This window comes from Dendrobium catenatum, unplaced genomic scaffold (assembly GCF_001605985.2).
Source record: "Dendrobium catenatum unplaced genomic scaffold, ASM160598v2 fragScaff_scaffold_1392, whole genome shotgun sequence".
Lineage (NCBI taxonomy): Eukaryota > Viridiplantae > Streptophyta > Magnoliopsida > Asparagales > Orchidaceae > Dendrobium > Dendrobium catenatum.
Window position 1 is genome coordinate 101,584 of NW_021319854.1, and position 13,178 is coordinate 114,761.

Here is a 13,178-nt window from a genome sequence, read left to right on the forward strand (position 1 = left end):
TATATATATATATATTATATATATATATATATATAATATATAGACCCTTTGGGTTCCATAAGGAAATCACAAGTTGATTGGCAAGCACAGGTGCAAGCACAGGTTCAAGCTCAGCTGCAAGCACAGGCGCAACACAATCAGTTGCTGGATGAAATGCGCAAGATGAGGGAGCAACTGAGTGGAAAAGACGTAGCTCCACCTGAGGAGGAGTCGACGGAGTCAGAGTAGTGTAATTTAGTTGAAATGAACTTTTATTTTTATGTGAACTTGTGTTATTGGACAATTACTTTTAATATGATGTTATCAGTTGATTTTTAGTACTAAACTGTTGTGAAACTGTTATAAATTATTGTGAAGTTGTGGAACTGTCCTTTTGGGAAAACTTGTATGTGATAGAATTGATAGGTTTGCAGGTGTGGAAATGGGATTGTTGGCTGGGAAGGCAATTTTTTTTTTTGTCAATGCTACAGGTTTCCGGCGAATTATGCGCCGGTACTCCGCCGGAAATGACGATACAACGAATGTTTCGAGCGTACGTACCGGCGAATATTCCGCCGTTAATTACCGGCGCAACAATTGCGTCGCAAACAATCGTGGAATTTCGCTGACGCAATTCCGGCGCTTAATCCGCCGTTAATTACCGTCGTATACTGCGACAGTAAATACCGGCGCATTAGGCGCCAGAATTTTCACGTTTTTCACGTCGGCAAACAAACCGTTTAATGCGCCGGTAATGCGTCGGAAACGACGCCGGAACTGGTTCCGGCGCAAAATATGCGTCGGAACAAATTTATCGACGCACCCAAAACCGGCGGAGAGATTTGCGCTGGAACATGCGCCGGAAAAGAACGGTTCCGTCGGAATTTACATTTGTTCCGGCGGATTCTGTCCGCCGGATTCTGTCCGCCGGTAATAACAGGTTTTCCTGTAGTGTGTTACTCGGTTTTTGCTTGGTATTTGGTCGGTATTATTAGGTATTGTTTGATAATAACGAGGAATATCACTCTGTGAAGACCAATACCGAGTAATACCGAGCAATTCCAAAAAATACTGAGTTTTTTTCTAGAAAAAACTTAGTATTTTTTGGGATTACTCGGTATTGCTCGGTATAACTCAATATTTTGTCTTCACATAATGGTATTTCTCATTATTGTTGGAATTGTTCGATATTTGCTCGGTATTTCTCATTTTGTGCCTGCGATCTTAGTGCAGGCCGAACGTAGCTCTACGTACGTTCACTGGACCAAATAAAAGTTCAGCCGCCAATAGAATCGCGCCACGCATTCTCACTATTTACCGTGCGGCCCGACAACCTGACCCGGAACGGACCTAGGATGGCTCGATATTTCTCGATTTTGCTAGGTATTGCTCGATATTGCTAGGTATTGGTCGATTTTGCTCGGCAATAACCAATACCGAGCAATACCAAGCAAATATCGAGTAGGCACAAAAACTCGGTACAACTCGGTATGTCTTCACAAAGCGGTATTTTTTGTTATTGTCAAGCAATACCTAGCAATACCGAACAATACCGAGCAAATATCGAGTAATACCTCGCAATACGCGAACATAGTATTCCCGGGTTCCGTTCCGGGTTAAGTCGTCGGGCCACGCGGTAAAGAGTAAGAGAACGTTGCGACATGTTATTGGCAGCCGAACGTAGCTCTACGTCTGATCAGAGGACATAATAATTCTTCCAACTCCAACACGGCAAATTATTGCATTCGGTCACCGGACGCGGAGATAGGTCCGGATATTAATAAAATATTATTTTAAATTAAGCGCGTCAAAAGCACAGGTAAAGCGCAACTAAAGCGCAAGTCAAAAGCACAGTCAAAAGCGCAGGTGATGTGGTAAATTTTATTGGATGTCCGAACCTATTTTCTGCGTCCGGTGACAGGATGTAATAATTTGCCCTCCAACACAGGCTTTCTCTCTCCTACTTCCCTCACATTCTCTCTCTCTCTCTCTCTCTCTCTCTCTCTCTCTTCTTTTTTTTTTTTTTCTCTTGTTAAAAAGGAAAAAGAAAAAGAAAAAGAAAAAAAAGAATCAGAAGAAAAAAATAAAAATAAAAATATTTCTAAGTGTGTGTCTTTTTGATGCGATGGCCTATATCACTAAACTACGAGGCACATACAATTTTTTTCTCATTTTAAAAGTACATAAGAGACTTTGACTTGTGACTCTTCTATGATCAGCTCCAACGGAAAATTGCATTTTTCACTTCAAAATGCCGTGAAACTTTAAAATATGTCGCAATTCATCTCCACTCGAACTCCATTTTGCGAAGGTAATGGTCTTTCTCTTCTTTCGCTCGTTCCTTGGCAAGTTCGGTAGAGGTAGAAAAATAGCGCTGATGAACAGTACAACACGAATATTGGTGTCCCACTGTTTACTCGCAAGGAAATAGCGGAATTTTTAGCGATCGGCTGGAGCTCCGGGGTGACGGCATTCAAGTGTTTGGAGTTCCGTAGGAGATGCTCTAACTATATTTACAACATAATTACAAGAGGATAGATGTGAAACAATAATGAACTTAAAATGTCAAGTCACAAATATGCATTACTGAAACATTCATGTGAATAATTATCATGTCGGGCACTTACACAAATTGCAGCATTCATGTGAATGATTTTCAAATAATATATAACAAGAGAGATAAAGGAGCAATAAATTTCAAATAGCTCCCTATGAAAGAATTATTTTTAAATCTTATTCAAATGAATGAATACATTGTTGCAAATTCCACGATGATATTTGCTTTTATATTCATATAAGCTCTTAATGCCTTTAATAAACAAAATTCATTATAAAATACTCAATCTTGAGTTCATTGCTTGTATTAAATTTGATCCTATGATATTAAAAAGTAGAGTTGATAAGATTTAAATAACAAAATAAAATATTCAAACACACTACATTGACATCAAAGATAATCTAGAGGGGATTATATCTTTTAAAATGCCCTCAAAAGTTGAAGTTAATCACTTGGAACTTAAATTCTAATAAAATTTAAAAGTTCATTTATCAAGATCTAAAGTTATTTAGGCAAAATCCACTGTCTTTAACTTAAATGGACGAGATTGAGAGAGAACTTGATAGTTTTACTCGCAGAGATTCTTTTAGTTCAATCAAGAATGAAGCTAGCAGTTCAGCAGATGAACAATTTACTCTCAAATATTCTTAACTCTTTTCTTATGGATGGCATCATCATTAAACCCACTGATTGGATTTGGAAGTCTATACCTCCTTTCAAACCTGATATTCTATGTTGATTTATCTATTTGAAAAGAGAAAAAAAAATTTATTTGATAAGAAGCATCTTTATAAGTAAGGGTTTGTTTCATCAAAGATTTACTGTAAGTGTAAAGACTTCCAGAAAATAACTTCCATTTGCTCTTTATGTGCAAGGCCAAAAGCAATATATGGAGGACTTAAAAAAAAAATTGGAGTTCATTCTCAGATTGGAAGTATGCAGTGAGTTTCTTGTCATTGATGAAATTAACAAAAACTTAAAAAAAAAGTTGATTATAAAGCACTTTTAAGTCACCATAGCTATTACTTTTTGGAGTAGTTGGAAGGCTTCAAATAGTGCTTATTTGATTAAAACTCCAAACTCTGCATATAATTTTCAATTGCATGACCAAAAGGGTACAGCTATTTTCAGGTGGAACATATTTGGCCATTTCATAATATGACAAACAAGAAATGGAAGTCCTCACATTTAAGACAACAATCAAGAAGGAAGACACTTCAAAGTCTTGTGAAGAACATTTTGCCCAGAAGAGAAGGAGAACCTCAGTGCTATATTTAAACAAAGAGAAATGCTTTTAAAAAGATCTTCAAATACAATTGAAATATTTAAAAAAGGGATCGGCTGGTGTTTTGCCAGCAAGAAGTACCTCTTCAGCATAAAAAGGATTAATGCAGTAGAGCCATAGTTTGGAATGGTATATTGCCATGAAAAATAACAAAAAAGAAAAAGAAAAAAAAAAAAGCAAAAAACAAACTCAACCTTCATGTTCAGTTCATGGAGGTAGTCTTCCAGATAAATAATGAGACAACTTATCCCTTGTTGTGACTCAATCCTTGTCGGAAAAATTGCAGAGCTGCTGCTTATAATTTACATCATGATGGTGAGATAGAACCATCTCACTCTCACTTCATCTTCCTGGTCAATAACGATGTTATGTAGAATACAGCAAACAAGAATTATCCTTGGCAGTTTATGCTTAGCTGGTCTCCACATCTCACCTTGAACTATCCTCCACATATCTTTGAACCTCGCCAATGCCCTCTGCGCCACAATTCTGGTTGCAGAATGTCTCTTGTTGAACTCTATCATGGAAGCACATAAATCTTTTCCTTGGTAAGGTGTGAGAAGCCAATGAAGGAGTGGGAAAGCTGCGTCGCCTATTATATATTCACTTATTTCGGATCCGTCTTTGAGCTCCATCTTTCCATTTAATCTCGAGCCCTTTTCACAGAGCTTGAAGAAGCCGGAGTCATGAAGGATAGCGAATTCATTCATGCTTCCAGGCCATCCAGTGACAATGTCCCTGAATCTCATTTCAGGGTCAACAATAGCTTGCAGTATCATGCTATGGTTCTTCTCAGGATTAAGCCATACCTTGTTAGAAGAATCTGCAGAAGGAAGGCACATCATGATATGGGTGGTGTCCATGGCTCCGCAGCAGTTTGGAAGTCCCCGGACTCTCTCAAACTTGTATTTTATTGATTTAATTTCCTGTTCAGAGTTTGACCATTGGAGATGATGCATGCCTCTCTCTTCCATGGTCTCAATCAAGGTTTAAAATTGCGTAACTGCGCCTCGAGGCAGTTTTCGTCCGTGAGGCGAGCTGGTTTCTTCTCTGCATCCACTACCCAGAATTGCGTACGCCTCACAAGGAATTGCGCAATTGCGCCTCTGAGGCGCGCCTCAGCCCCTGTGAGGCGTACACCTCTTGCAAGACCAAAATTGCGTAGGCTATGAGGCGTTTTTGGGAGGAATTGCGCAAAGGCGCGCCTCTCATTGCGCAATTTTAAACAGAGGTCTCAATGAACCGCCATGTCACCTGGGCAACTGTTGAATGGTTCAGACCAAACGATAGGCCTATGCTCAGAAGGGAATCGCCGGAGCTCAGCCTTCGCAAAGCAATAGCTACTTGATCTTCAATAGACATAACCTGACCATTTGCAAAGACTACATTTGATGTCTTTGCCATTAGGTCATCCCTAACTAAAGAACAGATATAATTGAAGGTCTTCCTTGAGATCTTGAAGACAGACTCAAACCTTCCTACATCTTTCGATAAAGATAATGATCCTGTTGCAGAAAACAAAAGAAGAAACAATCTCACATAAATATAGGGAAAGAGAGCATCATACAATGCTTCTCAAAAAGAAAAAAAAAAAACTTTAATTTCTTCAAGTATTAATTGATAGAATATGCAGAGCAGATAAGAAGAAGAAAAGAAAAGAATATGAAGAGCAGACAGTAGGACAACTAAGAAGAGAAAGATCCAGTAGAACAATAATTTGATAAGAGAATATGGATGATAAGCATCTCTGTGTTGTAATGAACAAGTTGAATTATACAAAATGGATTGACATAGCCTCAAAGCTGTTCCTTTTCCAACAAAAAGAGAAGCTAGATGCTTTAGACCTATATAAGATAAAAAGAAACTCAACTGAAAGGCTTTTTGTAGTGCACAAATAATTCAAATGCATGATGCACCACCTGCCTAGGTCACTTTCAGCATTTTTATTTATAATTATCCTTCAAATGTTCACTAGAACTTCAAGCGGACAACCTGTTGTACTGTCTTTTTGCTGCTAATTTTTCAGACAAACGTAAGGGTCTCTCCTCTTAAAGGTCTAATAACTTTGTAGAGGCATCCATATAGTATTTCCACGGTAGCATACTGAGAATGACTATGGAAGAAAATTTGCTAAACCAGTGAACGAACAGCAAAAATGCTTAATGATTTTTATAAGTACTGCCAACAATATGTCAACACCTTACTTACTCAAGCTAATGCTATTGGTTATAAGATGGAAGGATGACTCCATGAAAAGAAATTAGCAATTTTCATTAAGGAATGAAAAATCAATGCCAACTCATAGCAACTACTATACCTGTAAAAGTAAAACATAAATGCTAAACAACAGGCACCACCAGAACATTATCTGATCTAGTGCTTCTGGCAATAAGCAATCTTAGGCTTCATTTGAGACGGCTTTCTTACTGCTTCTTAAAGTAGCTTTTTAGCATAAAACTTTTATTTTTTTTGTACTAGAAAGCTACTTTAAGAAGCAGTAAGAAATCCAATTCTAAGAAAAATACCAGTTGCTTGGATTTCCAATAAATCCTAAATGCAATTACTTAAAAATGCAATATATAGACACTTTCATCCTTTCGAAACGTCTTAAGAAAAATACCAGTCCCTCTACTACGTATCTTTTAATAACATCTTATTTAGACTCGGTTTATTTTCTGATGACTGCCTCTAACCACATATAACCTATATCGTCAAAAGAAATACATCACTACTTAGTTTAGAGTATCTTTTCCAGCATGTTCTGCTTTACAACTTTCTATCACCGCTTAATTTGAAACCATCATTCCATCTGCTTCTTTTTTTAAATAATCAATTTTATCTTTCGTTTGGGGGACGGTAGTGCAAGATGCCCCTATGAAAATTAAGATGAAGAAAGAGGCACCGCGGTCAGTCCTTATATGCAGCTGCAGCAAAAGCATGTGTCTGAAAATTGGCTTGAAGAAATCCTCGGATAGCATGAATAGCAGTGCTTCCGAGTAGGGGTGCAAATGAGTCGAGTCGAGCTCGAGCCAGGGGTGGTTGTTCGAGTCGAGCTCGACTATCTAAATACCGAGCTCGAGCTCGACTTGTCTTCATGTCGAGCGGCTCGTCGAGCTCAGTCCCGAGCTCCGCTTTCGAACTTGTTGCATTCGTCGTCCCTCGTCCGTTGTCACGTCTGTCTTCCCAACCTCCACCGTCGATATACTTTGTCTCGAGCTCGTCATCTTCTTCCCGAACTCCGACGACAACGTCCCGAGGACCTGAACCTCAAAAATGATGAATGCCGTCGTCCAGATCTTCTCTGTCGTCTTCCCGAACTCCGACGATGTCATCCCGAGGATCCGAGCTTGTAGTTGAAAATAACTAACGCCGTCGTCCAGAGCTTGTCCGCCGTCGAGATCCACGTGTGAGCTCCATCAATTTGGATTTCCCATTTGTGAGCTATGTCATTTTTGATTTCCTTCTCGCGAGCTCCGTGGATTAGAATTTCCCACCCGTGAGCTCCGCTGTCGAGCAGCTCGTCAAGCCGACGAGTCGAGTCCGAGGCCTATTTGAGCTCGATAAGCTCGACTAGTCGAGCCTGTTACCAAGTCGAGTCCGAGCAGGCTCACGAGTCAGCTTGACTTGGTTGCACCTCCACTTCCGAGTAAGGTCTACAAACTATGAAGTGTTGCTTATTGAATGACATTTGTTCTTAAGATAGTGATGGATGATGCAATTGCTGCAATCGTCAAGAACGTGTCCAACATAGCTACTACAACAAGCAATACAGAAGTCAACAGGACAACATTGAGCATCATCCGGACTTCAAATGGCTACAAAGAGCCGAATTCCTATTTCAATCGTTACGATATGGACTATCGACAGAGAGAATAAATATCATATGGAAGGCTCAAAATACAAGCACTTCCGATACGTGTGCACAAAAGTCAAGAGATTTACAAAATGAAAAGAGCAATGTCTGATTTATAAATGATTGTGCGGCAGTCACCTCAAATACTCATATAATGCTGAAAGGAAGTGTCTCATCCATGAAAAATCTATTTCTCTAGAGATTTTTCATTAGCAGTGAAAAACTTCCAAATTATTTGAAAATGAGTATCATTTAGACATTTACAAAAGGTGATAGCAAAAACTTTGTCACCATTGCTTGCTCTTCGTTTGCCATGTGTGGCTCCTTGTCACAGGTTCAATCGAACATAATTCCTCACCTATGGTCGACTAACATACCATTGAACCAACTGGTTTACCAATTTAGGGTCATTTGAGCTTCAACTAAGTATAGCATATCAGATTTTATATGGTGCTTAACAAGTCATGCTAAGCTTATTTGATCATTGATTCAACAGAATTAGGCCAATTGAGTACTCGGTCAATATTTTTGAGTTTCCTTGAGATGCACATATTATGTAAGAAGTTGAGTGTAATTAGACAGGATTTTTACAATCCCCAAAACTTATTAAGATAAATCACTTATGTAAGCAACAAAAAAAATCTTTTCTCCCTTTGAAGGAAATAGAAATCAAATAAAATCTCTAAAACTTGGTTCATATAATTCAAGCATCTAGTGTATGCATAATTCTTAGCTCATTCAAAACTCAATAAATTAGTGCATCTTAGAGTTGCATCACTAGGTTAGTCCATTATTGCTTTTGACATCAACAACAAAGAACAAGAGACATTTATAATTACAATTCTAACTCCAAGTTTCGCAATCAAGAATTATAGCATTCAACATGGACACTTTTATTGGTCGATCCAAATTCCTCACATCATTAAAATCTAATGATACATATTGAAGAACATGACAGTTTTATTAAAAATAAATAAAGAGTAACTATAAAGCATGCCATCAAATATGGTAAAATTTTATTAGCATAATTTTTTAGCCCTTAAAGGAAAAGTGAAAATTTGTGATTTTTTCCTATGAACATAGTTGCCTAAATCGAATACATTGGGTGATAAAGTAATTAAAAAAATAGATCTAGTGGTGGGATTGTGACATTGGGTGATCTAGTCTTTAAAAAATTGCATCTTTTAGATATCTCGAGCCTATTGTTCAATGCGATAGTGAAATAGATGGGAATATTATTAGTAGAATCCAAGCTGGATGGTTGAAGTGGAGGAATGCATCGGGCTTGCTATGTGGTAGAAAAGTCTCCCATAAACTTAAGAAAAAAATTTTATAAAATGAAGGTGAGACCTGCATGCTTTATGGCACACAATGTTGGCCATTAAAAGAGAAGCATAAAATTAAGAGTTGAAAAGATGAGGAAGCTCCGGTAGATGAGTGGCTTTACACTTAGAGACATAATGTGTTATGAGCATATACATAAAAAGGTTGGAGTAACTCTAATGGCAAATAAGCTATATGATGCGTCGGCACTTCTCCTCAAAGAGGTATGTAGTGTCCGACACATATCAGACATGCCAAAAATGTGTCTGACTAAAAAAATATATAAAAAATAAATTGGACAAACGTGTCTGACATGCATGTGTAAAATACTTTATGAACTTTTTTAATTATGATTTAATTTTGGGACATTCTGACACCTGGACCTATTCTTCGCAATAGATTCTTGAGCAGGAATCACATCCTCAACATCATCTTCTACCTCCTAATCTGCAGCTAAATCAGGTACCTGGGTAGAAATGATTGACTTTTGTGGAACAAGAGGAGTTGCATTTGCATCAAACTCCAGCTTCTGCAGTGCATCTACGGTCCCAGACTCCCAGTGGAACTCTCCACTTGCTTAGTGTCTCGAGGCTTCAACATACTCGCCTTATCAAAAGTAACATCTCTATTGACGACCATTGTTTAAAATTGCGCAATACGAGACTCACCTTGTGGCCCGCCTTAGTGCAATTTTAGTGAAAAATGCCTCGAGGCTCATGCCTCTAGCTTTTTTATGAGGCTTGCGCCTCAGCTTGGATGAGGCCCGCCTTGAGGTACGTATCGCCTTGCTAGCGTGAGGCTTACGCCTTACCCTATTTGTATTTTTTTTTTGTTAAAACTAACATAAATCATGCATTCATGCACATTTGAGCACAACAACTTCCTCTCGTTTGCCTCTACCTCTATCCCGCGGCTTTCGTCGTAGCCAACACTGTCGTAGTCGTCACCGACAATCACTTGAAAGATGCACAAAACTATCCTAAAAATTTTGGAGCATTAATCTCATATTTATGTTGATGAAAATATTTCTAAAAGATGAATATGATTGAAATAAATTAAAAAGAAGCATATTGTGAGGCATTCAACTCTATCGAATAAGACAGGGGATAGACCAATTTGTTATGCAACAACTCAGATAAAGGCCACCTCAGTGATGACAGTGCAAATAATTCTTAAGTTGTTGCCAACTATTTCAGCTTTCACTAAGAATTAAATGCAAGTGAGTAAAGAATTGATAAAAAAAAAATTAGAGTTGAACTTGATGTTATATGATACTTATATGCAATTTCTATATTTAATACTGTTTTGATTTTATAATATTTGGATTTTAATTTTATTTCATACAATTTATTACTTGTCACTTTAGATCTTGTGCAATTTTTTTGTTTCATATGTATGTAAATTTGTTAATTCATAATTCAATAGGAAGCTAATATGTCATCATTTAACTTATTATTTAAGCATCATATAAAAAATCACTTTTTACATTTATTATCAGTTTATGCTTTTTTTTTTTAATTTTGAGGCTTACGCCTCGCCTTATGAACAAAAAATGCCTCAATACCCAATTGCGCAATTTTAAACATTGCTGACGACAATCTTCTTTTCTACTGGATCATATAGTTTGAAGCCCTTGACTCCATGCCTAAAGCCAATAAAGATTGTCTTCTTTGCCTAAGATTCCAGTTTATCATTCTGAACATGATAGTAGGCTAGACACCCAAGTACTCTCAAGCGCTCATAATCTTTAGCAAGATTTCTTGTCCACATCTCCTTTAAAGTCTTTTTCCCAATAACTATAGAAGGCAGACGGTTCACCAAGTGACAAACATAATCTATTACTTCAGCCCAATAGACTCTATCCAACCCAACATTGGATAAAATACACCAATCTTTCTCCACCAAAGTCCAGTTCATCCTCTCTGCCACCCTGTTCCATTGTGGTGTCTCTTATACTAGTGAAGTGGTGCTCTATCACAGATCTCTGACACTCTTACAAGAATGCATCTCAAGTGCATTCGCCCCCATTGTTTGATCTGATACACCGGATCTCTTTACCAGTCTGAGTCTCAATCCGCTTCTTACAAGTTCTGAAAAATCTCTACTACCACGCTCTTACGCCTCATGGTATACATCCAAATACATCTGGAGTAATCATCAACAAAAGAGATAAAGTATTGCCGCTCGCCGAATGACGCTGTCTTTATCGGGCCTCAAACATTATATGAACATGCTCTAAGATACCCTTTGTATTATAGATGACAGTACCAAAGGATACACATCTTCTTGCCAAACACACAATGTTCACAGAAATCAAGCTTGTAGGTGCTTTCTCCTTGATCAATCATTGCTTCACCAAAGCTATAAGAGAAGCCTCTTCGGCATGAGCTAGCTGCATTTCAATGCAGTTCCATCAGAAGAATCATCTGCAAGAGTAGCCATTCAAATCAATGTTTTTCCCTGAAGGTAGTAAATGTTGTGGTGACGAACCCCCTTTCAGAAAAACCAAAGCTCCATGATATATTTTTAGAACTCCTGTCTCAACGACTACCCTATAGCCCTTGGTCTCTAAAGCCCTAATAGATAGCAAATATCTAGAACATGTCTCACATCAGTTAGTTCTCTCACAGTACTATCATGTATCATGACGAAAAATGCTTCATACACCAATAGTACGACATGCTTGATAATTTCCCATGGTCACAACATCACTATCAAGCTCCTTGTAGGTACTGAACCACTCTCGAGTGGGACAAATGTGATAGGTAGCACTAGTATCCAAAATCTAGCATGAACCATCTCAATCCAAACTCTAAGAAACTGCAAATAGTGATACATTTGAATCTTCTTCATGCTCTTCTACACTAAGGTTAGCCTCAGTGGAAACTCTTTTTCCTTCTCCTTCAACTTTGGACAATCTTTATTTCAATAACCAGTCTCCAAGTAGATAACACACTGATTCTTCCCAAAACTGTGCCCGCTAAACTTGCCCTGCTTGCCGCTGTCGCCTCTTTTATTCTTCTATTTCTCAAATCTTCCTCATTGGAGCATGAGAGCCTCAACTAAATTCATCTTTGCAGATTCCTTGCCCCAACGCTGGAACTCATGATTCAGCAATGCAGTAGTCACCTCACCATAGTTCAAGAACTCCTCATGAATGAGCGTCATCATGAAGTTTCCATACTCATTCGGGACTGAATTCATTATAAGGAGCACATTGCTTCATCTCCAACCTCCTCATCCAAATTCAAAAGATCTGTCAACAACTTTGTGAAGTCATTCAAATGCTCATCAATTGTAATCCTATGCCTCATCTGAAACCTGTAGAGTCACCGTTTCATATGTAGACGATTATCCACACTCTTCATCTAATATTTATTCTCCAAAGTCTTCCATAGCTTCTTAGCAAAAGTCTACATCATCACCCCATACTTGATAAATTGAGATAAGCCATTTGTGATTAAGCCACAAGCACTCCGATTCATTTTGAGTCAATCCCAGGTAAACATGTTGTCATCAATTATCTGCTATTTAAACAACTTGATCAGTGAATTAGTGTCTCCAGTCTCAATCTTGGCTCTTCTTTCTTTTTGGATGTAGTTGTATGCATCCAGCTTGGTGAACCCCAGATTACCAACACCTCCAACTTCATCAGATAGGTATGTAAATGCATCAACAGTTCTTATCCCTGTTTGTGACATGGATTTTAGAACAGATGCATTCTCATCACTAACACTCCTAGATGACCTCAGCAAATATTGATCATCCGGCCCGAAATATTTAAAAAAATATGCTAAAGCGTTTGGGTTGTCGTCGGGTCATTACGGGTTTAAGGACTGTTGCATGGCGCGTTATTAATCAATACCGAACATAGAGCTGCGTGAGCTAACCTGAGGCAATAAAAATTCCAACGTAAGGGTTGGCTCAGTTTCCATTTCTCACCGATCTATGCTTCGGCATGTATCGTCGCTTTGAGTCGGAGATCTGATCGGTAATAATCCTCCTCTCTTGGATCTCTCCAACATCAATCGCTCCTTCTAAGTTCAGAGATCTCATTCATAATCGTATTCTGCTTTCTTCTAATGGTAATATCATTAACCTTTTTTCTCCTCTTGCTGCAGATCTGTATCGATCGAGATCAGCATTCTTCTTTTCCTCAATCATCCAAACTATGGGATCTT

At 38.2% G+C, this 13,178-nt stretch overlaps 1 pseudogene; it reads right to left on the bottom strand.

Moving 5' to 3' along the window:
• Positions 1-1,764: 1,764 nt before the first annotated feature.
• On the bottom strand, positions 1,765-12,498 carry LOC110113911 (annotated as a pseudogene).
• Between the last annotated feature and the right edge of the window lie 680 nt (positions 12,499-13,178).